Source organism: Rhinoderma darwinii (assembly GCF_050947455.1).
Source record: "Rhinoderma darwinii isolate aRhiDar2 chromosome 5 unlocalized genomic scaffold, aRhiDar2.hap1 SUPER_5_unloc_36, whole genome shotgun sequence".
Lineage (NCBI taxonomy): Eukaryota > Metazoa > Chordata > Amphibia > Anura > Rhinodermatidae > Rhinoderma > Rhinoderma darwinii.
Window position 1 is genome coordinate 424,941 of NW_027461794.1, and position 27,573 is coordinate 452,513.

Below are 27,573 nucleotides of genomic sequence, written 5' to 3' on the forward strand. Positions count from 1 at the left end.
TAAGACCAAGTGTATTTATACAGGAGGTTTTTAGTCAGAAGGTGCTCAGGTACCCTCTCTCTCGGCCTCGGGGGATCGTCCAGGTTCGCCTGGACTTCACCCCCGTGCTGCTATTTGGGAGAGAGGCTTAGTCCTGAGCAACGAGTTGCGATCCCCCCCCCCCAGCCCTTTGGTGTGTCTCCTTAAAGCCAAAGGGCGCAGCGCAAGCTGTGCGGTACCGACCTGGCCACGCAAATGGCAGGCGGACCTGATGCGGTGCCGGTATACGCCCGGTTGAGGAATACTGCAAGATTTATCTTGGCAGAGGGTGGAGGCGGTCCTCGTGGTCTCAAGTTCCTTGTCCACGATATTTTGGAAAAGCGGTTGGCGGTCCACAAGAACGAGATTTTGGCGATCCAGGACTACCCAAGGCGTGGAGTGTACGACGTGACCTTTATGGGAGAAGGAATCCTCCGTGATGCCATGGGAAAAGCTGAGAGGCAACAAGGTGAACTCATGGCCTTGGGAGTCCAGGTAATTGAACACGCTTTTGAAGTAACCAAACTCGTAGTGATTAAAATGTATTCCCCATACGTGAAAGATCAGGAAGTGGCGGCGTTTCTTGCTGCATACTTTAAGAACGTTAAGCTGCTGGGGAGAGTTATGAACGAGTGCGGTGTGTGGACCGTCAAATGGAAATTTATTGTTACGCTAATAAAGGACCCCTCCACCCAAGAAACGAAGCTACCACCTGCTCGTTTTAAACTTGGGAATGTGAATGGCGACCTCTATTTCTCAGGAATGCCAAACTTCTGCAGGGCCTGCGGTACCTATGGACATACCAGTTTTAACTGCGATGTCACCTGCAGGAACTGTGGAAGTAAACAACACACAATGAGGGAATGTACAGAAGAGAAAAAATGTAATTTTTGTCAAAAAACTGGTCATCTTTATTATGCTTGTCCACATAGGTACCGAGGCGAAGAAGATGAGCAACCCGAGGTGCCCCCACGTGCTCCACCAGCAGAGCAGTCCCGTCCTCAAGGAGGAGAGCAAGCTGTTGCGGCGAAAGAGCAGAGAGGTACCTGGGCTTCAAGGGTACGGCCAGCCGAAGCCAAAACAGGTGCCTCTCAGCCAGCGACCTCAGGGGATAAAAATGAGCCCAGCGCGAAGGAAAAACGGCAGGCCAAGAGGAAGGCAGAAAAGGAGCAGGCCATCGATGAACCTGTGGCATCCCAGACGGCTGGTTGCTCAGGCGGTGCCGGGCCTGCTCCTAATCCTGGGTCTCTAGAGACCGACTCGGAAGGAGAAGACTGGGTACAGGTGGGTCCCCGTAAAAAGGGGAAGCAAGAACGTGCCAGTAGGAGGGAGACAGGGGAGGAGCAGATGGATACGTCCGTGCGGAAAGATGTGGCTCCTCCTGGGACCCCCTCCTCGCCTGCACTGGTGAGGAGGACGGGCACTGCTCCCTCCGTATTATCGGACACCCCGCCATGCGCACAACCTCCCCCTCTAGACCGGCCTTCACGGGCCCAGGGGGGAGAGGCGGGGCCCTTGGGGGACCCACCAGACATGGACCCAGTCGGTCAACCGAGAGAGACCCAGGTGAGGCTGTGCGAGTCTGGGCTCCCCGTGTACGAGGTGAGTGTTGCTGGCTCAGCTCTCAGCGACAGTAGTTCTTCTCCTGCCTCGTCCCTCTTTTCAGTTGAGTCGGATGAGGGCGGGGCCATGAGTTCAAGTGAGGTTTCGGGTATTGCTGGTGGAGGAGCAATCTGATTTTAAGTACGCCTATTATTTATTATTTTAAAATCAGAATTTTGCTTTTACTCTCCACGATGTCTGAGCTCATGGGAATCTCCCTCAACGTGAGGGGCGCCAAGTCAAAAGTGAGAAGGGTTGCTCTCTTCAATTTTTTATCTTGCCTGGCAGCCTCTGTATTTTTCCTGCAGGAGTGCGGCATTCCCCATACAATGAGATATGAAAATTACAAAAAGGATTGGAAGTATGGTCCATCCGTCTGGTCTGGATCCAACGAGTCCAGATCAGCAGGGGTCGCCATTCTTTTTAAGGGAAACGTTTTAATTGATTTTATTCAAGAAATCTTACCAGGACGTATTTTAATGGTTAAAGCTTTTATTGATGGTGTAAAGTGGCAGTTTTTAAATTTTTACGGATCACCAGAAAAGAACGAAAGAGCGAGGATGCTGGAGATTTTACCGCTTTTTATCAACACATCTGAGCCTTTTATCCTCGCAGGTGATTTTAATTGTATCCTGAGAGGAGAACGCCGGCTTACCAACAGTACAAGTAGGAACTATGACAAGACCTCTGGACTGCTCAAGGATATCGTGACTGATTTTAAATTAAAAGACATATACAAAGAATGTAACAGGAGCAGTCCAGAGGAAGCCGGCGTTACCTGGAGCAACGCCACCTGTAGCTCCAGGATTGATTTTATCTTTTGTTCTGAAAATTTACTGCCTTTTAATTGTGAAGTTTTAACCAATGTGTTTTCAGATCACAGGCTTTTATCTTTTAAAGTAAAGCATGATCTTAATAATATTGTATGTAAAAAGTCCTGGAAGATGAATGTTTCCCTTTTAGACGATCCACAGGTTTTAGCAGATTTTATTGAATTTTACCAAGAAAGCAGGCGGGTAAGAGATACACGTACTCCCATCAGTGCATGGTGGGAGAAAATGAAAAAGAAAATTAAAGATTTTTTTATTAAGAAAAGCGTGGCGAAAGCCAAAGAGAAATACGCTTTTTTTAAAATTCTCAATACCCGTCTGCAGACCCTGTACAAAATGCAAGATCATGACATAGACGTTAAAGATGACATCACCAATTTGAAAAAGGAGATAGCCCAGTGCCTGGAGCAGAAAGGTAAAGAGATTATATTCCGTTCAAAAATACAACATGTGGAGGAGAACGAGACCTGCTCCAGGTACTTTTTTAAGAAAATAAATAACAAAAAGGCAATTATCAAAAATATAGAAGGGGTGTCAGATGTACAGGGTCTTTTAAGTAAAGTTCATGAGTTTTACACTGACCTTTTTAATGTTAAGACTGTGGATCATAATTTTATGCGTGACTCACTGAAGGAGATTACTACTGTTTTAGACCCTGTCTCCCAGAATTTTTTATTACAGGAGCTGACGGAGCAGGAGGTTTTAGAAACTGTCAAAAGTTTTAAAACAGGGAAAGTTCCCGGACCGGACGGTATACCCAGTGAGTTTTATGTAAAATTTTATGACATTTTAAAAGAGGATCTTTTTAACCTTTTTTCTGATGTTTTTAATTCCAAGATGCTGCCTAAGTCCTGGCGGAAGGGTGAGGTCTCCCTGCTGTATAAGACGGGTGACATCGCAGTTTTAAAGAATTGGAGACCAATAACCCTTCTAAATAGCGACTATAAAATTATGGCTAAAATATGTGCAAATAGATTAAAAGCCATAATACCCCACATTATACACTCTGACCAGGTGTGTGGGGTGCCAGGCCGCAGCATCTGGGATAATTTAAACCTAATAAAAGACGTGATTGAGGACACGAGGTCTAGAAAAGGTAAACTAGCCATTTTATCTATAGACTTTGAGAAGGCGTTCGACCGTGTCTCTCATTTTTATCTTTTTAAGGTTTTAGAACGTATGGGTATACCTGAAGGTTTTTTATTATCTATTAAAGCCTTTTACAGAGAATGCACCAGCAAAATTTTAGTGAATGGTTTTAAGACACAGGACATATTTTTAAACTCTGGGGTGAAGCAGGGGTGTCCCTTGTCCCCACTGCTTTTTATATGTGCATTGGAGCCTCTGTTATGCGCAATTCGCCGCGATAAGTGTATCCGTGGAGTCCCCCTGCCCGGGGGAGGCGGCGTAGAGGCCAAAGCAGTGGGGTACATGGATGATGTGGCGGTTTTATGTAGGGACGCCCTGTCGCTTCAGAGAACCCTTAGGCAAATCGAGTTTTATTGCTGTGCTTCCGGTTTTAAGGTAAACTTCAGCAAGAGTAATATTTTAAACATAGGAAGCATGGCTCTTAGAGATATACCGGTTCCTGTGTCTGATAATATTAAAATTTTAGGTGTCTCCTTCAGTGAGTACGACAATGGTTTTATCAGTTGGGACATGGTGGCGCAGAAGGTAAATCAAAAAATATGCATGTGGAACATGAGGAAGCTTACCATGGAGGGAAAAATTTTAATAATTAAAATGATAATTTTACCTTTGCTTTTATACTTAAGCATGGTTTTCCCTCCTCCCACGGTTTTATTAAGAAAAATTACTAAAGCTTGTTTTACCTTCTTTTGGAGTTCCAGAATGGAGAAACTTAAACGTGAGACGGTAATGAAAATCAAACCAAAGGGTGGCAAAGACTTTCCAGATTTTAATAGGTTTCTTTTAATCAAGTACTTTTGTTTCTGTCTTAATTCTCTTTTTAAACAACATCATTGGTCTTATTTTCTACGTTTTAATACTGGGTTTTTTATGCGAAGGATGGGGTGGTTTGAAATTGTTTTAACCTCACCTTATGCTTTTAATCTACCAGCAAATTACGTGATTTTAGAGAAAATAGTGGCCTTGTTTAATTTTAAAGGGAAAAATTTTAATGACATGATAAACAGTAAGAAACTTATAAAAGACATAAGAGGAAATGAAGTCGTCACTAATATTGAAAATTTTAATAATGAACGCTGTGCTTTTATCTTCAAAATGGTTAATGTGTTTTATCTTTTTAATACACAGATGGACCTGGCCTGGAGCTGCGTTCATCAATGTCTTCCATGCCGGGCATTCCAATTCAGGAGAGGATTCACGAGGTCTGCTATCTGTCCGAGGGAAGGCTGCCAGGCTGAGGAGACCGTGCGTCATATTTTTTGGAGTTGCGATTTTACTAAACATATTTGGATAAAGATATTCCCTCTAATGAAGAAGATGGCAGACCTAAAGGACTTGAGTTACGAAATGATTTTATATGGACTCTTTGGATGCCCAACCGCGAACCAAAAGACTATTGCATGGAAGACGATGAACTGCGTAAAAGAAGCTCTGTGGAAGGCCAGGAACATCCTGATTTTTAAGCACGATGTTTTATCTGTTGACGATGTTTTAGGTCTTTGTTTTAGCGAGATGTACATTTATTATTTATTAGATAAAAAAAGAAATGCCACCCTTTCAAATAAATGGTTTGTAAAAGAATGGAACTCCAATATATAAGAATTTGCCACCATGTCCCCTTTTATGTGTTTTTATGTAAATTGATTTTATTACTGTAATTCATTGTAAAAAAGCTGTAATTTATTGTAAATGTTTTTGAATTTTAAGTAATAAATCATTGACACCCCCGCGAGGGGGTAGCCAACTGAAAATCTGTTCTTATCAGTTTAATATCTGATACGTCCCCTATCTGGGGACCATATATTAAATGGATTTTTAGAACAGGGAGATGGAAATAGAGCTTGCTCTGTCCACTCCACGCATTGACCTGGTATTGCAGTATTTCCAGGACCGGTGCACCCTTCCCTTATGTGTTGACTAAAATCAGATTCCAAAAGTGCTATTTGTGTTTGCTATTGTTTTTGTCTTTCTGATGGGATCTCCCCTTTTAATCCCATTATTTCAACACCTGTTGGACAATGCATTTGTACAGTCATGTGTGATAATGAGCTCATTTATTAAATGCAATTAATTAATACATTGCCACCTCTTGTTGTGTGTGTGTGTGTGTGTGTGTGTGTGTGTGTGTGTGTGTGTGTGTGTGTGTGTGTGTGTGTGTGTGTGTGTCTTCTGTGTTTCTGTGTTTCCGGCATTTCACATTGGAACAGCTCATTCACCTTCCTTGTCTTCTCTCCGCCCTCCCTTTTAGGTAGGTTAAAGAGCTGCACCTGAGCCAGCCACTGATTGATTGATGCAGCACCACAGTCAAATAGTGGAGTGGAGTAGGGGGAACAGCAAACAGCCATTAAAGCAGCCCGCCCGCCACAATGGACCTACCTGTGTACACTAGATGGATGTGATGGAATGTACTGTCGTCCCTACATTTCCAAGAAGAAGTAAGAATTGCAGTTGCAACAAACCCTTGCTTGCCTACAAAGAGAGCAGCAATTTGGATTTGTTACTATGTTACCTGGAAGAATAACAAACTGTGCAAGGATGGAGGTTGTAGGAGCAAAGAGAAGTTGTCTGTAAAGTTGGTGGATGCCTATTTTCCATTTTGCAGTCCCTTGTCTCCCTCTTGTGGCCTCCTGGAGGCAAATAAATGTGCAAAAAAAAGACAGCCTGGCGGCCGGCTGTTGCAGTGTTGCCCTCTCAGGCAACACTGAGTGACTGACTGAGCCGCACCGTCTTATATAAAGTTCAGACGGAACTTTGCACGTGTCATAGTGGAGCCCTCAGGATTCCAGAGCCAGCTTTCTGACATCATAATGGGGCCTGCCTCAGAGATAGATAAAAGCCTGGGCCCAGGCAGTGTTGGTCAGTGCTGCTCAGCAGGCAGCACTGGACTGGACTGGACTGGATTACAGCTGATACAAGGTGTGAAGGAACAAGGGGTGGCTGTGGGCATGCACTTGCTGCCGCTGCCAGTGTTTATCTGCATGGCAGGAGGGCATTTGGGCGTTGCCAGGAAGGCGTTTTTATGTAGATTCCTCCTCTTTCAGCACTGCATTGTGGTGCAAGCAAAAGAAGCAAATCCTGTGTAGCTTCCTCTCCGGCCTTTATTCACCTCCCTCCCGCTTAGTAGCTGTAAATGTGTGTGAGCCTGCAGGGCCCCATGGAATTGCCTAGGAGTAGGCTGAATCAATCGCTGCAAGGGGTGAACAGCAGTATGGGACAGGCTCGGGCAAGGCAAGGGCCGCTCGGGTTATCGCTTCTCGGCCTTTTGGCTAAGATCAAGTGTAGTATCTGTTCTTATCAGTTTAATATCTGATACGTCCCCTATCTGGGGACCATATATTAAATGGATTTTTAGAACAGGGAGATGGAAATAGAGCTTGCTCTGTCCACTCCACGCATTGACCTGGTATTGCAGTATTTCCAGGACCGGTGCACCCTTCCCTTATGTGTTGACTAAAATCAGATTCCAAAAGTGCTATTTGTGTTTGCTATTGTTTTTGTCTTTCTGATGGGATCTCCCCTTTTAATCCCATTATTTCAACACCTGTTGGACAATGCATTTGTACAGTCATGTGTGATAATGAGCTCATTTATTAAATGCAATTAATTAATACATTGCCACCTCTTGTTGTGTGTGTGTCTTCTGTGTTTCTGTGTTTCCGGCATTTCACATTGGAACAGCTCATTCACCTTCCTTGTCTTCTCTCCGCCCTCCCTCCTAGGTAGGTTAAAGAGCTGCACCTGAGCCAGCCACTGATTGATGCAGCAACACAGTCAACTAGTGGAGTGGAGTGGAGTAGGGGAACAGCAAACAGCCATTAAAGCAGCCAGCCGCCTACCCGCCACAATGGACCTACCTGTGTACACTAGATGGATGTGATGGAATGTACTGCCGTCCCAACATTTCCAAGAAGAAGTAAGAATTGCAGTTGCAACAAACCCTTGCTTGCCTACAAAGAGAGCAGCAATTTGGATTTGTTACTATGTTACCTAGAAGAATAAAATAACAAACTGTGCAAGGATGGAGGTTGTAGGAGCAAGGAGAACAAGTTGTCTGTAAAGTTGGTGGATGCCTATTTTCCATTTTGCAGTCCCTTGTCTCCCTCTTGTGGCCTCCTGGAGGCAACTAGCTGTGCAAAAAAAAGACAGCCTGGCGGCCGGCTGTTGCAGTGTTGCCCTCTCAGGCAACACTGAGTGACTGACTGAGCCGCACCGTCTTATATAAAGTTCAGACGGAACTTTGCACGTGTCATAGTGGAGCCCTCAGGATTCCAGAGCCAGCTTTCTGACATCATAATGGGGCCTGCCTCAGAGATAGATAAAAGCCTGGGCCCAGGCAGTGTTGGTCAGTGCTGCTCAGCAGGCAGCACTGGACTGGACTGGACTGGATTACAGCTGATACAAGGTGTGAAGGAACAAGGGGTGGCTGTGGGCATGCACTTGCTGCCGCTGCCAGTGTTTATCTGCATGGCAGGAGGGCATTTGGGCGTTGCCAGGAAGGCGTTTTTATGTAGATTCCTCCTCTTTCAGCACTGCATTGTGGTGCAAGCAAAAGAAGCAAATCCTGTGTAGCTTCCTCTCCGGCCTTTATTCACCTCCCTCCCGCTTAGTAGCTGTAAATGTGTGTGAGCCTGCAGGGCCCCATGGAATTGCCTAGGAGTAGGCTGAATCAATCGCTGCAAGGGGTGAACAGCAGTATGGGACAGGCTCGGGCAAGGCAAGGGCCGCTCGGGTTATCGCTTCTCGGCCTTTTGGCTAAGATCAAGTGTAGTACCTGCTCAAGCTGAGGTTAGTAATCATCCCTGCCGGTGGTACGTGGGCCATCGTAGGGGGATGACAGAACGCCGAGGTGAGGGCAGGGAACCACAACGGTCATCGCTCTGGTGTACGCATTTGGTTTAAAGGTACCATTTGTAGGTGACCAGGCGACCGCCGGATCGAGGTCATTAGGCCGGGTAGTTTGGAAGCCCGAGTTGCTATGTGCCCCAGGGCTGGTGACCCTGGGGTGCCCTAACTCACTGGGGGTGGGATCCCACTGAGTGAAGGCACACTTGCACGCACTCTCTTTCACGCTATATGAGCACACACCTTTATTCTCCCGGCCTTCTGGCTGGGAGATGAGGAATTTTTTTTATACCTGGCGGATGTCCAGGCTGTATCACAGCGCACATCCACTTATTTAATTTTGTTTTTCACTGTGTGTTTGTCACGTTTGTCACAAGGATTTTGGGATGCGGTGCCCTTTTGGGACCCTCCTGAGGTCTAGGGGGAAAATGTGTGGCCTTCTGGTTCCTTTTTCCCCTGCAACCCGGCCTCCCTTCTTCGGAGGGGAGGTGCAACTAGGATGCAGGCTCCTAGGTGGACACTGGGGTGGCAGCCCAGGTAGAAGCCTAGGAGTGTGTTTGGGTCTCCCTAAGCTTCGGCGAGGGGGGACCATCGATCCTTGATCCTCTAGGCCTATGGTTTGGAGGGTCAGGGAATGGTTATGCGGGGCCTCTCTCTTTTAAGAGAAGGGCTGCGATAGACCGCATCCTTGTGCACTTTTTGTGTGGCACCTCTGCACTTTTTATGCACTTGGGTGATAGAAAGCACGACTCGGGCTTTTACAAAAGAAAAAATCTGTTCTTATCAGTTTAATATCTGATACGTCCCCTATCTGGGGACCATATATTAAATGGATTTTTAGAACAGGGAGATGGAAATAGAGCTTGCTCTGTCCACTCCACGCATTGACCTGGTATTGCAGTATTTCCAGGACCGGTGCACCCTTCCCTTATGTGTTGACTAAAATCAGATTCCAAAAGTGCTATTTGTGTTTGCTATTGTTTTTGTCTTTCTGATGGGATCTCCCCTTTTAATCCCATTATTTCAACACCTGTTGGACAATGCATTTGTACAGTCATGTGTGATAATGAGCTCATTTATTAAATGCAATTAATTAATACATTGCCACCTCTTGTTGTGTGTGTGTCTTCTGTGTTTCTGTGTTTCCGGCATTTCACATTGGAACAGCTCATTCACCTTCCTTGTCTTCTCTCCGCCCTCCCTCCTAGGTAGGTTAAAGAGCTGCACCTGAGCCAGCCACTGATTGATGCAGCAACACAGTCAACTAGTGGAGTGGAGTGGAGTAGGGGAACAGCAAACAGCCATTAAAGCAGCCAGCCGCCTACCCGCCACAATGGACCTACCTGTGTACACTAGATGGATGTGATGGAATGTACTGCCGTCCCAACATTTCCAAGAAGAAGTAAGAATTGCAGTTGCAACAAACCCTTGCTTGCCTACAAAGAGAGCAGCAATTTGGATTTGTTACTATGTTACCTAGAAGAATAAAATAACAAACTGTGCAAGGATGGAGGTTGTAGGAGCAAGGAGAACAAGTTGTCTGTAAAGTTGGTGGATGCCTATTTTCCATTTTGCAGTCCCTTGTCTCCCTCTTGTGGCCTCCTGGAGGCAACTAGCTGTGCAAAAAAAAGACAGCCTGGCGGCCGGCTGTTGCAGTGTTGCCCTCTCAGGCAACACTGAGTGACTGACTGAGCCGCACCGTCTTATATAAAGTTCAGACGGAACTTTGCACGTGTCATAGTGGAGCCCTCAGGATTCCAGAGCCAGCTTTCTGACATCATAATGGGGCCTGCCTCAGAGATAGATAAAAGCCTGGGCCCAGGCAGTGTTGGTCAGTGCTGCTCAGCAGGCAGCACTGGACTGGACTGGACTGGATTACAGCTGATACAAGGTGTGAAGGAACAAGGGGTGGCTGTGGGCATGCACTTGCTGCCGCTGCCAGTGTTTATCTGCATGGCAGGAGGGCATTTGGGCGTTGCCAGGAAGGCGTTTTTATGTAGATTCCTCCTCTTTCAGCACTGCATTGTGGTGCAAGCAAAAGAAGCAAATCCTGTGTAGCTTCCTCTCCGGCCTTTATTCACCTCCCTCCCGCTTAGTAGCTGTAAATGTGTGTGAGCCTGCAGGGCCCCATGGAATTGCCTAGGAGTAGGCTGAATCAATCGCTGCAAGGGGTGAACAGCAGTATGGGACAGGCTCGGGCAAGGCAAGGGCCGCTCGGGTTATCGCTTCTCGGCCTTTTGGCTAAGATCAAGTGTAGTATCTGTTCTTATCAGTTTAATATCTGATACGTCCCCTATCTGGGGACCATATATTAAATGGATTTTTAGAACAGGGAGATGGAAATAGAGCTTGCTCTGTCCACTCCACGCATTGACCTGGTATTGCAGTATTTCCAGGACCGGTGCACCCTTCCCTTATGTGTTGACTAAAATCAGATTCCAAAAGTGCTATTTGTGTTTGCTATTGTTTTTGTCTTTCTGATGGGATCTCCCCTTTTAATCCCATTATTTCAACACCTGTTGGACAATGCATTTGTACAGTCATGTGTGATAATGAGCTCATTTATTAAATGCAATTAATTAATACATTGCCACCTCTTGTTGTGTGTGTGTCTTCTGTGTTTCTGTGTTTCCGGCATTTCACATTGGAACAGCTCATTCACCTTCCTTGTCTTCTCTCCGCCCTCCCTCCTAGGTAGGTTAAAGAGCTGCACCTGAGCCAGCCACTGATTGATGCAGCAACACAGTCAACTAGTGGAGTGGAGTGGAGTAGGGGAACAGCAAACAGCCATTAAAGCAGCCAGCCGCCTACCCGCCACAATGGACCTACCTGTGTACACTAGATGGATGTGATGGAATGTACTGCCGTCCCAACATTTCCAAGAAGAAGTAAGAATTGCAGTTGCAACAAACCCTTGCTTGCCTACAAAGAGAGCAGCAATTTGGATTTGTTACTATGTTACCTAGAAGAATAAAATAACAAACTGTGCAAGGATGGAGGTTGTAGGAGCAAGGAGAACAAGTTGTCTGTAAAGTTGGTGGATGCCTATTTTCCATTTTGCAGTCCCTTGTCTCCCTCTTGTGGCCTCCTGGAGGCAACTAGCTGTGCAAAAAAAAGACAGCCTGGCGGCCGGCTGTTGCAGTGTTGCCCTCTCAGGCAACACTGAGTGACTGACTGAGCCGCACCGTCTTATATAAAGTTCAGACGGAACTTTGCACGTGTCATAGTGGAGCCCTCAGGATTCCAGAGCCAGCTTTCTGACATCATAATGGGGCCTGCCTCAGAGATAGATAAAAGCCTGGGCCCAGGCAGTGTTGGTCAGTGCTGCTCAGCAGGCAGCACTGGACTGGACTGGACTGGATTACAGCTGATACAAGGTGTGAAGGAACAAGGGGTGGCTGTGGGCATGCACTTGCTGCCGCTGCCAGTGTTTATCTGCATGGCAGGAGGGCATTTGGGCGTTGCCAGGAAGGCGTTTTTATGTAGATTCCTCCTCTTTCAGCACTGCATTGTGGTGCAAGCAAAAGAAGCAAATCCTGTGTAGCTTCCTCTCCGGCCTTTATTCACCTCCCTCCCGCTTAGTAGCTGTAAATGTGTGTGAGCCTGCAGGGCCCCATGGAATTGCCTAGGAGTAGGCTGAATCAATCGCTGCAAGGGGTGAACAGCAGTATGGGACAGGCTCGGGCAAGGCAAGGGCCGCTCGGGTTATCGCTTCTCGGCCTTTTGGCAAGATCAGGTGTAGTATTTCTGCATCTGGTTTTGTTGGGAGGTGTCCGGGGTACCCTGCTCCTTGGCCTTGGGGGATCGTCTCTTTTCACAGAGAGACTTCACCCCCTTGCTGCTATTTGGGGAGTGGGCTTAGCCCCCGGACAACGAGTTGCGATCGCGCCTTACCCAAGAGGTCAACCGGCCTTGAGGCGTTTTTCTAAGAGCGTTCCGAGGGCGTTTATCGGGCTTCGTAGGTGTCTGGGGTACCCTAATCCTTGGCCTTGGGGGAGGGTTCCACTTAATTGTGGAATCTGAGCCCTTGCTGCTATAAGGGACAGGCTTAGCCCCCAGGCACTGAAAATGCCATATACATTTGGATTTGCATCCGGGGACACCCGGTTGCGCCAGTCCGTCCGCATCGAGGTGGAAGAAGGCCATCGCCAGCGGAAGAACCTTCGCTTCATTGTGGAGGTGATTCTGCTGGACTTCCTGGGGCTCAAGCGGGCGGACATCCTGTGTCTCAACGACCAGGAAAGCCGCGGTCGGTACACCGTATCCTTTACGGCCGCGGCATGTTGCGACAACATGCACAAAAGATTGTCTGATGCGGACCAGAGTGAGGAGCGGCTAAATGGACTGAACTTTTTATTCCTCTACGGGGAGGAAGAAGTCCCGCTCGTGATGTGCATGTTCAGTCCATTTGTCTCAGAGTGTGACATTGAAACCTTCCTCAGTCGTTACTGCAGGGAGGTCCGCTTCTCACATAAAATCTTGAACACCCAGAGCTTCTGGAATGGCAAAAGAAAATATTGGGTGAAGTTCCGCCAGGATCCCAATGGCATTGGAGGCTTACATCACCCACCCCAGAACTTTGCCATTGGGAAGAATCGAGGATTCCTATTTTACCCCCAGATGCCAATAGCCTGCCGGAACTGCTTGAGATATGGCCACACCAGAGAACATTGTGACCGGCCCCATGTGGTGCAGTGTAACAGGTGTGGCCAGGTTGGACACGTAGCGGCAAAATGCAGTTCCGAGGTGTTGTGCAATCTGTGCGGCATGACTGGGCATGCTTTTAAAGATTGCCCCCGCAGAGCGAAATCTGGGCCACCCAGACCAGGGCCAGAGCGGCAGTTTGCAACATGTGCAGACGCCGCTGGTAATGCCCCAAAACGAGCATTGACGACTGAGGGGTCCAGGCCAAAGTCCTTCACAGCTCCATCGGGGGGCCCACCGATGTCAGCCTCGAGGGACGGCCATAGGGATTCCACCGGGTCCAGGCAGAGCAGGAGGAATTCTGACTCTGCTGGACATAAGTTGACCGGCACCTCTGCAAACAGGTCCTCTGCTCCGCCTGCAGTGGACCCTGTTGAGGCAGTGGTTAGCGACAGGCGTCGTGGCTCCGTAGGTTCTGCAGTAGGACCTGACGCCTGTCCCAAGAGTGTGGGCATGGAGCGGAGACACTCTGTGTCAGACGAGGGCTCCATTAAGAAAACCCTAAAATATGCTGGATTGGAGCCTCGTTTTGACCATTTCCGGTCAACGGGGGGGTCGGAGCAAAGTTCCTCCACTGCGGTTGTGGAGGGGCTTGCGATGAAGGCTCCCCGTAAGCAGGCAAAGGTTGCCAAGAGCGATGGGACCTCACAGGCCCCTGTGCAGCTGCCCAGGAAGGACATCAGCGATATCTTCAGCCAGGGGCCAGAGATGGGTGAGAGCGACTTCGAGGAGATGGATAGGAGCCATTCTGCAAAGAGACAGCGAGAGGAAGAGGAGTCCGGAGTTCGGAGGAAAGCTGCCTATCGGAGTTCGGATGAGAGCAGTGTGGGGGTTGGAGCCGCCCACGTATCTGGCTCTGACCCTACCAACATCCAAGATTTATTGACCCCTCAAAAAGGGGGTCCAGACTCGCAGCTGATCTCCGAGTACGACTCTTCTGGTTCGGACCCTGACCTCAACTAAGACTATGTTGGTTCCTATCAAAGTCGCCTCACTAAATGTGAGGTCCCTAAAGAGCCCTGTCCGCAGGACTGCTTTATTTTCATTTTTAGAGACTGTGGACTTTGACCTTTGCCTGCTTCAAGAATGTGGAATCCCTAATGACTTGGAATATCAAGATTTAAAGATGGACTGGAAACTAGGCCCCTCAGTCTGGTCTGGTGGAAATGACTGTCGCTCTGCGGGGGTTGGAGATTGCTCTGCCGAGGTCGTTTTATCTCCATCCAAACAGTGACTGAAATCATGCCCGGCAGAGCTATTTTAATACATTTGCTTTTTAATGGAACTTTAATTCGTGTTTTAAACGTTTATGCCCCTCCTACCAAACAGGAGAGGGCAGAACTATTAGAGATTTTACCATTGTTTTGTGTTGGGTCTACCCCCCTGCTGGTGGGTGGTGATTTTAACTGTGTGCGAGATGGAGAACACCGCCAGGGTGGGGATTTTAATCGAAAAATTGACCGTACTTCTTACCTGCTCAAGAATTTTATTGGTGATTTTAAATTGAAAGATTGCTGGAGGGAACTCTTGCCTGCGGACCCAGGCCCCACCTGGTCCAATGGAAGAGTGAGCTCCAGAATTGATTTTATTTTCACTTCTAATAGTTTTATTCCCAAAAAATGTTTGCTTTTAACAAATATTTTATCTGATCACAAGCTCCTTTCAGTGCACCTGGAGCTAGAGGGAGAGCAAAAAGCTTGTAGGGGTCCCTGGAGACTAAACACCACACTCCTGGAGGACCCCATCATTAAAGAGGAGTTTGTGCGGACCTACCAGTGTTGGCAGTCCCATAGAGCGCCCAGTCAGCCTATGCTACACTGGTGGGAGGGCATTAAACCCAAAATCAGAGCTTTTTTTATTCGAGCAGGTAAGAAGAAAGCAAAAGAGAAAAAACAATGGTTTTATGTTCTTAATAAACGTTTACATGTACTTTTTAAATTGAAGGAGATTGGTATGGATGTTGATGATGATATCTTAAATCTTAAAGCTGAAATAAAATATGCCATAGAAGAGAAAGGGAAACAAATAATTTTTAATTCACATGTAAAGCACCTCGAGGATGGCGAGAAGTGTTCCCGGTTCTTCTTCAAAAAGGTAATGGATAAACGAGATGTCATTTTAAACCTTGAAGGAGAAACCACTATGGTCGGCATTTTAAATTCTGCTTTTAATTTCTACCAATCTCTTTTTAACAAGAAAAATATTGATCCTTCCTTTTTAGAACATGTTCTTAATTCCCTTGATGCCAAGCTAGATATTTTAGACCAGGAAGTTTTATCCCGTAATATTACCTTGGAGGAACTTTTATTTGCTTTTAAAAGTTTTTCTAATGGGAAAGCTCCTGGGGAAGATGGTCTGCCCATCGAATTTTATCATGCTTTTTGGGAAATTTTAAAGAATGACATGTTTTTATTGTATAAGGAAGTTTTTATTACTGAAGAGCTGCCCCCTTCCTGGAGGAGGGGGATTGTGTCCTTAATTTTTAAAAAAGGTGAGAGGGACCAGTTAAAAAACTGGCGCCCTATTACTCTTTTAAACGTTGATTGTAAAATTTTAGCTAAACTAATAACAATCCGTTTTAAACCTTTTATTCATAAATTAATCCATCCAAACCAGGTATGTGGGGTACCTGGGAGGTCAATTACTGAGTCCCTGAATATTTTACGTGACATCATTTGGTATTTTAAAGAAAGGGGTCAAAGCCTTGCTATTTTATCCTTAGATTTCGAGAAGGCTTTTGACCGGGTCTCCCATGAATATCTTTTTATGGTTCTTAAAAAGATGGCTGTTCCTGAAATTATTTTAACACGTATTAAGCTTTTATATCGATCCTGTTTTAGCCAAATTTCTATCAACGGATTTTTAACTAAAGGTGTTCCTCTTTTATCAGGGGTGAAACAGGGGTGCCCGTTGTCTCCGCTCCTTTTTATTTGTGCCATAGAACCTCTGTTCACCCTAATAAGAGATGATAAAGTCATCAGAGGCGTGCCCATACCTGGAGGAAGGGGGAACCAGGTAAAAATCCTAGGCTATATGGATGACGCCACCGTCCTATGCCCAGACGCCGCTTCTATGAGACGGGCATTGAGGAACACCGGCTTTTTTTGTGAAGCCTCTGGTTTTAAATTAAACGTTGATAAGTGTGACTGTTTTTATACTGGTGTATGGGATTCCTCTGTGACACCAGGAGTTAACATGCAGCAGGATCAGATAAAAATTTTAGGAATTGTTTTTAATCAAGAAAACGATGGGAGACCCAATTGGGATTCAGTAATTGCCAAAATGGAAAAAAAGGTTTTAATGTGGAATTTGAGAAATCTCACCATGGAGGGAAAAGTTTTAATAATTAAATCTGTTTTATTACCCATAATGCTTTATGTAGCTATGGTTTTCCCTCCAACAATTTTATATATTAAAAAAGTGACCAGGATCTGTTTTATGTTTTTATGGGGTTCCAAAATGGAAAAACTAAAACGTGATTTTATGTACAGATGTAAGGACAATGGCGGGAGAGATGTTCCTAACCTTTTTAACTTCTTTTACATTAAATACTTTTGCTTCTGTTTTAAAATGTATAATTCTGATGGTATTTTTAGCTACTTTTTAAAGTACGCTACGGGCATGATTTTTAAACGATGGTTTCGTGTCCCTTTGAATTCTCCTGTGCTTCTGTGTCCCCCAAAACAATATGCGGTGCTCGAAAAAACTGTCAGGCTCCTAGGTCTCCAAGAATTGGAGCCTGACATATTGGGGGACCAGAAAAAAGTGTCACTCTCCTGTAGGCGGCAGGAGGATACACTGGCAGTTTCAAATTTCTCACAGGCAAGGTCCAAGGTGGTGTGGCGGAACGTTTTCGGGAAATTTATGGCAAATGTGCACAAGGACCTTGCCTGGGCAATCGTTCACCAGTGCCTCCCTACTCGTGAATTCCAGCATAGGCGAGGACTGGTGGCGAGAGCCAAGTGCCCGAGAGACAGGTGTGGTGACGACGAGACGATAATGCACCTGTTTTGGAACTGCCCATATGCACAGGAGGTTTGGAGGAAGGTAGGCCCATTGCTGAAATGGGCCTGCGGTCTTAAAGATCTTAAATTTGAATACGTGTTTTATGGTCTTTTTAACTGCCCAAGTTTTAAACAGCAAATGGTCTGTTGGATCATTTTAAACTGTTTTAAGAATGCCATTTGGAAGGTTAGGAACATTCTGCTTTTTAAACATGATTTTATTGACGTTAAAAATTGTGTGAAATATGCCCTAAGTGAAATGTATATTTATTATCTTAGGGACAAAAAGCAGCTAGGGGTAAAAGAAGCAACATCCATGTGGTGTTTGCAAATGTGGAATACCATAACATTGTAAATAAAAATGGTTTTATTCTTTTATGTCTTTTATGCCCTGTATAAATTTTATCCTGCTATTGTTCTGTACTTTTATTATAACATCTGTATTAATGGTCTTATTATTATTACTTTTGTATTCATTTAAATGTATGAATATTCATGTATTATGCTGTTGATTTTATCTTGTGGTTTCAATTTTAAAAAAAAGTCTGTAAAATATATTATTTTTGCCAATAAAAAACTTTGTTGAAACCTTATCTGTTCTTATCAGTTTAATATCTGATACGTCCCCTATCTGGGGACCATATATTAAATGGATTTTTAGAACAGGGAGATGGAAATAGAGCTTGCTCTGTCCACTCCACGCATTGACCTGGTATTGCAGTATTTCCAGGACCGGTGCACCCTTCCCTTATGTGTTGACTAAAATCAGATTCCAAAAGTGCTATTTGTGTTTGCTATTGTTTTTGTCTTTCTGATGGGATCTCCCCTTTTAATCCCATTATTTCAACACCTGTTGGACAATGCATTTGTACAGTCATGTGTGATAATGAGCTCATTTATTAAATGCAATTAATTAATACATTGCCACCTCTTGTTGTGTGTGTGTCTTCTGTGTTTCTGTGTTTCCGGCATTTCACATTGGAACAGCTCATTCACCTTCCTTGTCTTCTCTCCGCCCTCCCTCCTAGGTAGGTTAAAGAGCTGCACCTGAGCCAGCCACTGATTGATGCAGCAACACAGTCAACTAGTGGAGTGGAGTGGAGTAGGGGAACAGCAAACAGCCATTAAAGCAGCCAGCCGCCTACCCGCCACAATGGACCTACCTGTGTACACTAGATGGATGTGATGGAATGTACTGCCGTCCCAACATTTCCAAGAAGAAGTAAGAATTGCAGTTGCAACAAACCCTTGCTTGCCTACAAAGAGAGCAGCAATTTGGATTTGTTACTATGTTACCTAGAAGAATAAAATAACAAACTGTGCAAGGATGGAGGTTGTAGGAGCAAGGAGAACAAGTTGTCTGTAAAGTTGGTGGATGCCTATTTTCCATTTTGCAGTCCCTTGTCTCCCTCTTGTGGCCTCCTGGAGGCAACTAGCTGTGCAAAAAAAAGACAGCCTGGCGGCCGGCTGTTGCAGTGTTGCCCTCTCAGGCAACACTGAGTGACTGACTGAGCCGCACCGTCTTATATAAAGTTCAGACGGAACTTTGCACGTGTCATAGTGGAGCCCTCAGGATTCCAGAGCCAGCTTTCTGACATCATAATGGGGCCTGCCTCAGAGATAGATAAAAGCCTGGGCCCAGGCAGTGTTGGTCAGTGCTGCTCAGCAGGCAGCACTGGACTGGACTGGACTGGATTACAGCTGATACAAGGTGTGAAGGAACAAGGGGTGGCTGTGGGCATGCACTTGCTGCCGCTGCCAGTGTTTATCTGCATGGCAGGAGGGCATTTGGGCGTTGCCAGGAAGGCGTTTTTATGTAGATTCCTCCTCTTTCAGCACTGCATTGTGGTGCAAGCAAAAGAAGCAAATCCTGTGTAGCTTCCTCTCCGGCCTTTATTCACCTCCCTCCCGCTTAGTAGCTGTAAATGTGTGTGAGCCTGCAGGGCCCCATGGAATTGCCTAGGAGTAGGCTGAATCAATCGCTGCAAGGGGTGAACAGCAGTATGGGACAGGCTCGGGCAAGGCAAGGGCCGCTCGGGTTATCGCTTCTCGGCCTTTTGGCTAAGATCAAGTGTAGTATCTGTTCTTATCAGTTTAATATCTGATACGTCCCCTATCTGGGGACCATATATTAAATGGATTTTTAGAACAGGGAGATGGAAATAGAGCTTGCTCTGTCCACTCCACGCATTGACCTGGTATTGCAGTATTTCCAGGACCGGTGCACCCTTCCCTTATGTGTTGACTAAAATCAGATTCCAAAAGTGCTATTTGTGTTTGCTATTGTTTTTGTCTTTCTGATGGGATCTCCCCTTTTAATCCCATTATTTCAACACCTGTTGGACAATGCATTTGTACAGTCATGTGTGATAATGAGCTCATTTATTAAATGCAATTAATTAATACATTGCCACCTCTTGTTGTGTGTGTGTGTGTGTGTGTGTGTGTGTGTGTGTGTGTGTGTGTGTGTGTGTGTGTGTGTGTGTGTGTGTGTGTCTTCTGTGTTTCTGTGTTTCCGGCATTTCACATTGGAACAGCTCATTCACCTTCCTTGTCTTCTCTCCGCCCTCCCTTTTAGGTAGGTTAAAGAGCTGCACCTGAGCCAGCCACTGATTGATTGATGCAGCACCACAGTCAAATAGTGGAGTGGAGTAGGGGGAACAGCAAACAGCCATTAAAGCAGCCCGCCCGCCACAATGGACCTACCTGTGTACACTAGATGGATGTGATGGAATGTACTGTCGTCCCTACATTTCCAAGAAGAAGTAAGAATTGCAGTTGCAACAAACCCTTGCTTGCCTACAAAGAGAGCAGCAATTTGGATTTGTTACTATGTTACCTGGAAGAATAACAAACTGTGCAAGGATGGAGGTTGTAGGAGCAAAGAGAAGTTGTCTGTAAAGTTGGTGGATGCCTATTTTCCATTTTGCAGTCCCTTGTCTCCCTCTTGTGGCCTCCTGGAGGCAAATAAATGTGCAAAAAAAAGACAGCCTGGCGGCCGGCTGTTGCAGTGTTGCCCTCTCAGGCAACACTGAGTGACTGACTGAGCCGCACCGTCTTATATAAAGTTCAGACGGAACTTTGCACGTGTCATAGTGGAGCCCTCAGGATTCCAGAGCCAGCTTTCTGACATCATAATGGGGCCTGCCTCAGAGATAAAAGCCTGGGCCCAGGCAGTGTTGGTCAGTGCTGCTCAGCAGGCAGCACTGGACTGGACTGGACTGGATTACAGCTGATACAAGGTGTGAAGGAACAAGGGGTGGCTGTGGGCATGCACTTGCTGCCGCTGCCAGTGTTTATCTGCATGGCAGGAGGGCATTTGGGCGTTGCCAGGAAGGCGTTTTTATGTAGATTCCTCCTCTTTCAGCACTGCATTGTGGTGCAAGCAAAAGAAGCAAATCCTGTGTAGCTTCCTCTCCGGCCTTTATTCACCTCCCTCCCGCTTAGTAGCTGTAAATGTGTGTGAGCCTGCAGGGCCCCATGGAATTGCCTAGGAGTAGGCTGAATCAATCGCTGCAAGGGGTGAACAGCAGTATGGGACAGGCTCGGGCAAGGCAAGGGCCGCTCGGGTTATCGCTTCTCGGCCTTTTGGCTAAGATCAAGTGTAGTATCTGTTCTTATCAGTTTAATATCTGATACGTCCCCTATCTGGGGACCATATATTAAATGGATTTTTAGAACAGGGAGATGGAAATAGAGCTTGCTCTGTCCACTCCACGCATTGACCTGGTATTGCAGTATTTCCAGGACCGGTGCACCCTTCCCTTATGTGTTGACTAAAATCAGATTCCAAAAGTGCTATTTGTGTTTGCTATTGTTTTTGTCTTTCTGATGGGATCTCCCCTTTTAATCCCATTATTTCAACACCTGTTGGACAATGCATTTGTACAGTCATGTGTGATAATGAGCTCATTTATTAAATGCAATTAATTAATACATTGCCACCTCTTGTTGTGTGTGTGTGTGTGTGTGTGTGTGTGTGTGTGTGTGTGTGTGTGTGTGTGTGTGTGTGTGTGTGTGTGTGTGTCTTCTGTGTTTCTGTGTTTCCGGCATTTCACATTGGAACAGCTCATTCACCTTCCTTGTCTTCTCTCCGCCCTCCCTTTTAGGTAGGTTAAAGAGCTGCACCTGAGCCAGCCACTGATTGATTGATGCAGCACCACAGTCAAATAGTGGAGTGGAGTAGGGGGAACAGCAAACAGCCATTAAAGCAGCCCGCCCGCCACAATGGACCTACCTGTGTACACTAGATGGATGTGATGGAATGTACTGTCGTCCCTACATTTCCAAGAAGAAGTAAGAATTGCAGTTGCAACAAACCCTTGCTTGCCTACAAAGAGAGCAGCAATTTGGATTTGTTACTATGTTACCTGGAAGAATAACAAACTGTGCAAGGATGGAGGTTGTAGGAGCAAAGAGAAGTTGTCTGTAAAGTTGGTGGATGCCTATTTTCCATTTTGCAGTCCCTTGTCTCCCTCTTGTGGCCTCCTGGAGGCAAATAAATGTGCAAAAAAAAGACAGCCTGGCGGCCGGCTGTTGCAGTGTTGCCCTCTCAGGCAACACTGAGTGACTGACTGAGCCGCACCGTCTTATATAAAGTTCAGACGGAACTTTGCACGTGTCATAGTGGAGCCCTCAGGATTCCAGAGCCAGCTTTCTGACATCATAATGGGGCCTGCCTCAGAGATAAAAGCCTGGGCCCAGGCAGTGTTGGTCAGTGCTGCTCAGCAGGCAGCACTGGACTGGACTGGACTGGATTACAGCTGATACAAGGTGTGAAGGAACAAGGGGTGGCTGTGGGCATGCACTTGCTGCCGCTGCCAGTGTTTATCTGCATGGCAGGAGGGCATTTGGGCGTTGCCAGGAAGGCGTTTTTATGTAGATTCCTCCTCTTTCAGCACTGCATTGTGGTGCAAGCAAAAGAAGCAAATCCTGTGTAGCTTCCTCTCCGGCCTTTATTCACCTCCCTCCCGCTTAGTAGCTGTAAATGTGTGTGAGCCTGCAGGGCCCCATGGAATTGCCTAGGAGTAGGCTGAATCAATCGCTGCAAGGGGTGAACAGCAGTATGGGACAGGCTCGGGCAAGGCAAGGGCCGCTCGGGTTATCGCTTCTCGGCCTTTTGGCTAAGATCAAGTGTAGTATCTGTTCTTATCAGTTTAATATCTGATACGTCCCCTATCTGGGGACCATATATTAAATGGATTTTTAGAACAGGGAGATGGAAATAGAGCTTGCTCTGTCCACTCCACGCATTGACCTGGTATTGCAGTATTTCCAGGACCGGTGCACCCTTCCCTTATGTGTTGACTAAAATCAGATTCCAAAAGTGCTATTTGTGTTTGCTATTGTTTTTGTCTTTCTGATGGGATCTCCCCTTTTAATCCCATTATTTCAACACCTGTTGGACAATGCATTTGTACAGTCATGTGTGATAATGAGCTCATTTATTAAATGCAATTAATTAATACATTGCCACCTCTTGTTGTGTGTGTGTGTGTGTGTGTGTGTGTGTGTGTGTGTGTGTGTGTGTGTGTGTGTGTGTGTGTGTGTGTGTGTGTCTTCTGTGTTTCTGTGTTTCCGGCATTTCACATTGGAACAGCTCATTCACCTTCCTTGTCTTCTCTCCGCCCTCCCTTTTAGGTAGGTTAAAGAGCTGCACCTGAGCCAGCCACTGATTGATTGATGCAGCACCACAGTCAAATAGTGGAGTGGAGTAGGGGGAACAGCAAACAGCCATTAAAGCAGCCCGCCCGCCACAATGGACCTACCTGTGTACACTAGATGGATGTGATGGAATGTACTGTCGTCCCTACATTTCCAAGAAGAAGTAAGAATTGCAGTTGCAACAAACCCTTGCTTGCCTACAAAGAGAGCAGCAATTTGGATTTGTTACTATGTTACCTGGAAGAATAACAAACTGTGCAAGGATGGAGGTTGTAGGAGCAAAGAGAAGTTGTCTGTAAAGTTGGTGGATGCCTATTTTCCATTTTGCAGTCCCTTGTCTCCCTCTTGTGGCCTCCTGGAGGCAAATAAATGTGCAAAAAAAAGACAGCCTGGCGGCCGGCTGTTGCAGTGTTGCCCTCTCAGGCAACACTGAGTGACTGACTGAGCCGCACCGTCTTATATAAAGTTCAGACGGAACTTTGCACGTGTCATAGTGGAGCCCTCAGGATTCCAGAGCCAGCTTTCTGACATCATAATGGGGCCTGCCTCAGAGATAAAAGCCTGGGCCCAGGCAGTGTTGGTCAGTGCTGCTCAGCAGGCAGCACTGGACTGGACTGGACTGGATTACAGCTGATACAAGGTGTGAAGGAACAAGGGGTGGCTGTGGGCATGCACTTGCTGCCGCTGCCAGTGTTTATCTGCATGGCAGGAGGGCATTTGGGCGTTGCCAGGAAGGCGTTTTTATGTAGATTCCTCCTCTTTCAGCACTGCATTGTGGTGCAAGCAAAAGAAGCAAATCCTGTGTAGCTTCCTCTCCGGCCTTTATTCACCTCCCTCCCGCTTAGTAGCTGTAAATGTGTGTGAGCCTGCAGGGCCCCATGGAATTGCCTAGGAGTAGGCTGAATCAATCGCTGCAAGGGGTGAACAGCAGTATGGGACAGGCTCGGGCAAGGCAAGGGCCGCTCGGGTTATCGCTTCTCGGCCTTTTGGCTAAGATCAAGTGTAGTATCTGTTCTTATCAGTTTAATATCTGATACGTCCCCTATCTGGGGACCATATATTAAATGGATTTTTAGAACAGGGAGATGGAAATAGAGCTTGCTCTGTCCACTCCACGCATTGACCTGGTATTGCAGTATTTCCAGGACCGGTGCACCCTTCCCTTATGTGTTGACTAAAATCAGATTCCAAAAGTGCTATTTGTGTTTGCTATTGTTTTTGTCTTTCTGATGGGATCTCCCCTTTTAATCCCATTATTTCAACACCTGTTGGACAATGCATTTGTACAGTCATGTGTGATAATGAGCTCATTTATTAAATGCAATTAATTAATACATTGCCACCTCTTGTTGTGTGTGTGTGTGTGTGTGTGTGTGTGTGTGTGTGTGTGTGTGTGTGTGTGTGTGTGTGTGTGTGTGTGTGTCTTCTGTGTTTCTGTGTTTCCGGCATTTCACATTGGAACAGCTCATTCACCTTCCTTGTCTTCTCTCCGCCCTCCCTTTTAGGTAGGTTAAAGAGCTGCACCTGAGCCAGCCACTGATTGATTGATGCAGCACCACAGTCAAATAGTGGAGTGGAGTAGGGGGAACAGCAAACAGCCATTAAAGCAGCCCGCCCGCCACAATGGACCTACCTGTGTACACTAGATGGATGTGATGGAATGTACTGTCGTCCCTACATTTCCAAGAAGAAGTAAGAATTGCAGTTGCAACAAACCCTTGCTTGCCTACAAAGAGAGCAGCAATTTGGATTTGTTACTATGTTACCTGGAAGAATAACAAACTGTGCAAGGATGGAGGTTGTAGGAGCAAAGAGAAGTTGTCTGTAAAGTTGGTGGATGCCTATTTTCCATTTTGCAGTCCCTTGTCTCCCTCTTGTGGCCTCCTGGAGGCAAATAAATGTGCAAAAAAAAGACAGCCTGGCGGCCGGCTGTTGCAGTGTTGCCCTCTCAGGCAACACTGAGTGACTGACTGAGCCGCACCGTCTTATATAAAGTTCAGACGGAACTTTGCACGTGTCATAGTGGAGCCCTCAGGATTCCAGAGCCAGCTTTCTGACATCATAATGGGGCCTGCCTCAGAGATAAAAGCCTGGGCCCAGGCAGTGTTGGTCAGTGCTGCTCAGCAGGCAGCACTGGACTGGACTGGACTGGATTACAGCTGATACAAGGTGTGAAGGAACAAGGGGTGGCTGTGGGCATGCACTTGCTGCCGCTGCCAGTGTTTATCTGCATGGCAGGAGGGCATTTGGGCGTTGCCAGGAAGGCGTTTTTATGTAGATTCCTCCTCTTTCAGCACTGCATTGTGGTGCAAGCAAAAGAAGCAAATCCTGTGTAGCTTCCTCTCCGGCCTTTATTCACCTCCCTCCCGCTTAGTAGCTGTAAATGTGTGTGAGCCTGCAGGGCCCCATGGAATTGCCTAGGAGTAGGCTGAATCAATCGCTGCAAGGGGTGAACAGCAGTATGGGACAGGCTCGGGCAAGGCAAGGGCCGCTCGGGTTATCGCTTCTCGGCCTTTTGGCAAGATCAGGTGTAGTATTTCTGCATCTGGTTTTGTTGGGAGGTGTCCGGGGTACCCTGCTCCTTGGCCTTGGGGGATCGTCTCTTTTCACAGAGAGACTTCACCCCCTTGCTGCTATTTGGGGAGTGGGCTTAGCCCCCGGACAACGAGTTGCGATCGCGCCTTACCCAAAAGGTCAACCGACCTTGAGGCGTTTTCCTAAGAGCGTTCCGAGGGCGTTTATCGGGCTTCGTAGGTGTCTGGGGTACCCTAATCCTTGGCCTTGGGGGAGGGTTCCACTTAATTGTGGAATCTGAGCCCTTGCTGCTATAAGGGACAGGCTTAGCCCCCAGGCACTGAAAATGCCATTTACATTTGGTTTCGCATCCGGGGACACCCGGTTGCGCCAGTCCGTCCGCATTGAGGTGGAAGAAGGCCATCGTCAGCGGAAGAACCTTCGCTTCATTGTGGAGGTGATTCTGCTGGACTTCCTGGGGCTCAAGCGGGCGGACATCCTGTGTCTCAATGACCAGGAAAGCCGCGGTCGGTACACCATCTCCTTTACGGCCGCGGCATGCTGCGAGAATATGCACAAGAGACTATCTGATGCGGACCAGAGTGAGGAGCGGCTAAATGGACTGAACTTTTTATTCCTCTACGGGGAGGAAGAAGTCCCGCTCGTGATGTGCATGTTCAGTCCATTTGTCTCAGAGTGTGACATTGAAACCTTCCTCAGTCGTTACTGCAGGGAGGTCCGCTTCTCACACAAAATCTTGAACACCCAGAGCTTCTGGAATGGCAAAAGGAAATATTGGGTGAAGTTCCGCCAGGATCCCAATGGCATTGGAGGCTTACATCACCCACCCCAGAACTTTGCCATTGGGAAGAATCGAGGATTCTTATTTTACCCCCAGATGCCAATAGCCTGCCGGAACTGCTTGAGATATGGCCACACCAGAGAACATTGTGACCGGCCCCATGTGGTGCAGTGTAATAGGTGTGGCCAGGTTGGACACGTGGCGGCAAAATGCAGTTCCGAGGTGTTGTGCAATCTGTGCGGCATGACTGGGCATGCTTTTAAAGACTGCCCCCGCAGAGCGAAATCTGGGCCACCCAGACCAGGGCCAGAGCGGCAGTTTGCAACATGTGCAGACGCTGCTGGTAATGCCCCAAAACGAGCATTGACGACTGAGGGGTCCAGGCCAAAGTCCTTCACAGCTCCATCGGGGGGCCCACCGATGTCAGCCTCGAGGGACGGCCATAGGGATTCCACCGGGTCCAGGCAGAGCAGGAGGAATTCTGACTCTGCTGGACATAAGTTGACCGGCACCTCTGCAAACAGGTCCTCTGCTCCGCCTGCAGTGGACCCTGTTGAGGCAGTGGTTAGCGACAGGCGTCGTGCCTCCGTAGGTTCTGCAGTAGGACCCGACGCCTGTCCCAAGAGTGTGGGTATGGAGCGGAGACACTCTGTGTCAAACGAGGGCTCCATTAAGAAAACCCCAAAACATGCTGGATTGGAGCCTCGTTTTGACCATTTCCGGTCAACGGGGGGGTCGGAGCAAAGTTCCTCCACTGCGGTTGTGGAGGGGCTTGCGATGAAGGCTCCCCGTAAGCAGGCAAAGGTTGCCAAAAGTGATGGGACCTCACAGGCCCCTGTGCAGCTGCCAAGTAAAGACATCAGCAATATCTTCAGCCAGGGGCCAGAGATGGGTGAGAGCGACTTCGAGGAGATGGATAGGAGCCATTCTGCAAAGAGACAGCGAGAGGAAGAGGAGTCCGGAGTTCGGAGGAAAGCTGCCTATCGGAGTTCGGATGAGAGCAGTGTGGGGGTTGGAGCCGCCCACGTATCTGGCTCTGACCCTACCAACATTCAAGATTTATTGACCCCTCAAAAAGGGGGTCCAGATTCGCAGCTGATCTCCGAGTACGACTCTTCTGGTTCGGACTCTGACCTCAACTGAGACTATGTTGGTTCCTATCAAAGTCGCCTCACTAAATGTGAGGTCCCTAAAGGGCCCTGTTCGCAGGACTGCTTTATTTTCATTTTTAGAGACTGTGGACTTTGACCTTTGCCTGCTTCAAGAATGTGGAATCCCTAATGACTTGGAATATCAAGATCTAAAGATGGACTGGAAACTAGGCCCCTCAGTCTGGTCTGGTGGAAATGACTGTCGCTCTGCGGGGGTTGGATTGCTCTGCCGAGGTCGTTTTATCTCCATCCAAACAGTGACTGAAATCATGCCCGGCAGAGCTATTTTAATA

General features: G+C 47.0%; 8 non-coding genes and 2 pseudogenes across 8 annotated transcripts; all 10 read left to right on the forward strand.

The window, feature by feature from the left end:
- Nucleotides 1-5,312: 5,312 nt before the first annotated feature.
- Nucleotides 5,313-5,503, forward strand: LOC142691236 (U2 spliceosomal RNA). Its single transcript, XR_012859861.1, has one exon. It is a non-coding gene; the product is annotated as a U2 spliceosomal RNA (small nuclear RNA).
- A 1,342-nt stretch (nucleotides 5,504-6,845) lies between these two features.
- On the forward strand, nucleotides 6,846-7,036 carry LOC142691134 (U2 spliceosomal RNA). The gene has a single exon (XR_012859780.1). It is a non-coding gene; the product is annotated as a U2 spliceosomal RNA (small nuclear RNA).
- Nucleotides 7,037-8,331: 1,295 nt separating this feature from the next.
- LOC142691310 (U2 spliceosomal RNA) lies at nucleotides 8,332-8,401 on the forward strand (annotated as a pseudogene).
- A 791-nt stretch (nucleotides 8,402-9,192) lies between these two features.
- LOC142691250 (U2 spliceosomal RNA) lies at nucleotides 9,193-9,367 on the forward strand (annotated as a pseudogene).
- Nucleotides 9,368-10,662: 1,295 nt separating this feature from the next.
- LOC142691136 (U2 spliceosomal RNA) lies at nucleotides 10,663-10,853 on the forward strand. The gene has a single exon (XR_012859782.1). It is a non-coding gene; the product is annotated as a U2 spliceosomal RNA (small nuclear RNA).
- Nucleotides 10,854-17,703: 6,850 nt separating this feature from the next.
- Nucleotides 17,704-17,895, forward strand: LOC142691226 (U2 spliceosomal RNA). The gene has a single exon (XR_012859855.1). It is a non-coding gene; the product is annotated as a U2 spliceosomal RNA (small nuclear RNA).
- A 1,295-nt stretch (nucleotides 17,896-19,190) lies between these two features.
- Nucleotides 19,191-19,381, forward strand: LOC142691137 (U2 spliceosomal RNA). Its single transcript, XR_012859783.1, has one exon. It is a non-coding gene; the product is annotated as a U2 spliceosomal RNA (small nuclear RNA).
- A 1,340-nt stretch (nucleotides 19,382-20,721) lies between these two features.
- LOC142691138 (U2 spliceosomal RNA) lies at nucleotides 20,722-20,912 on the forward strand. Its single transcript, XR_012859784.1, has one exon. It is a non-coding gene; the product is annotated as a U2 spliceosomal RNA (small nuclear RNA).
- A 1,340-nt stretch (nucleotides 20,913-22,252) lies between these two features.
- Nucleotides 22,253-22,443, forward strand: LOC142691139 (U2 spliceosomal RNA). Its single transcript, XR_012859785.1, has one exon. It is a non-coding gene; the product is annotated as a U2 spliceosomal RNA (small nuclear RNA).
- A 1,340-nt stretch (nucleotides 22,444-23,783) lies between these two features.
- On the forward strand, nucleotides 23,784-23,974 carry LOC142691141 (U2 spliceosomal RNA). The gene has a single exon (XR_012859786.1). It is a non-coding gene; the product is annotated as a U2 spliceosomal RNA (small nuclear RNA).
- Nucleotides 23,975-27,573: the final 3,599 nt, after the last annotated feature.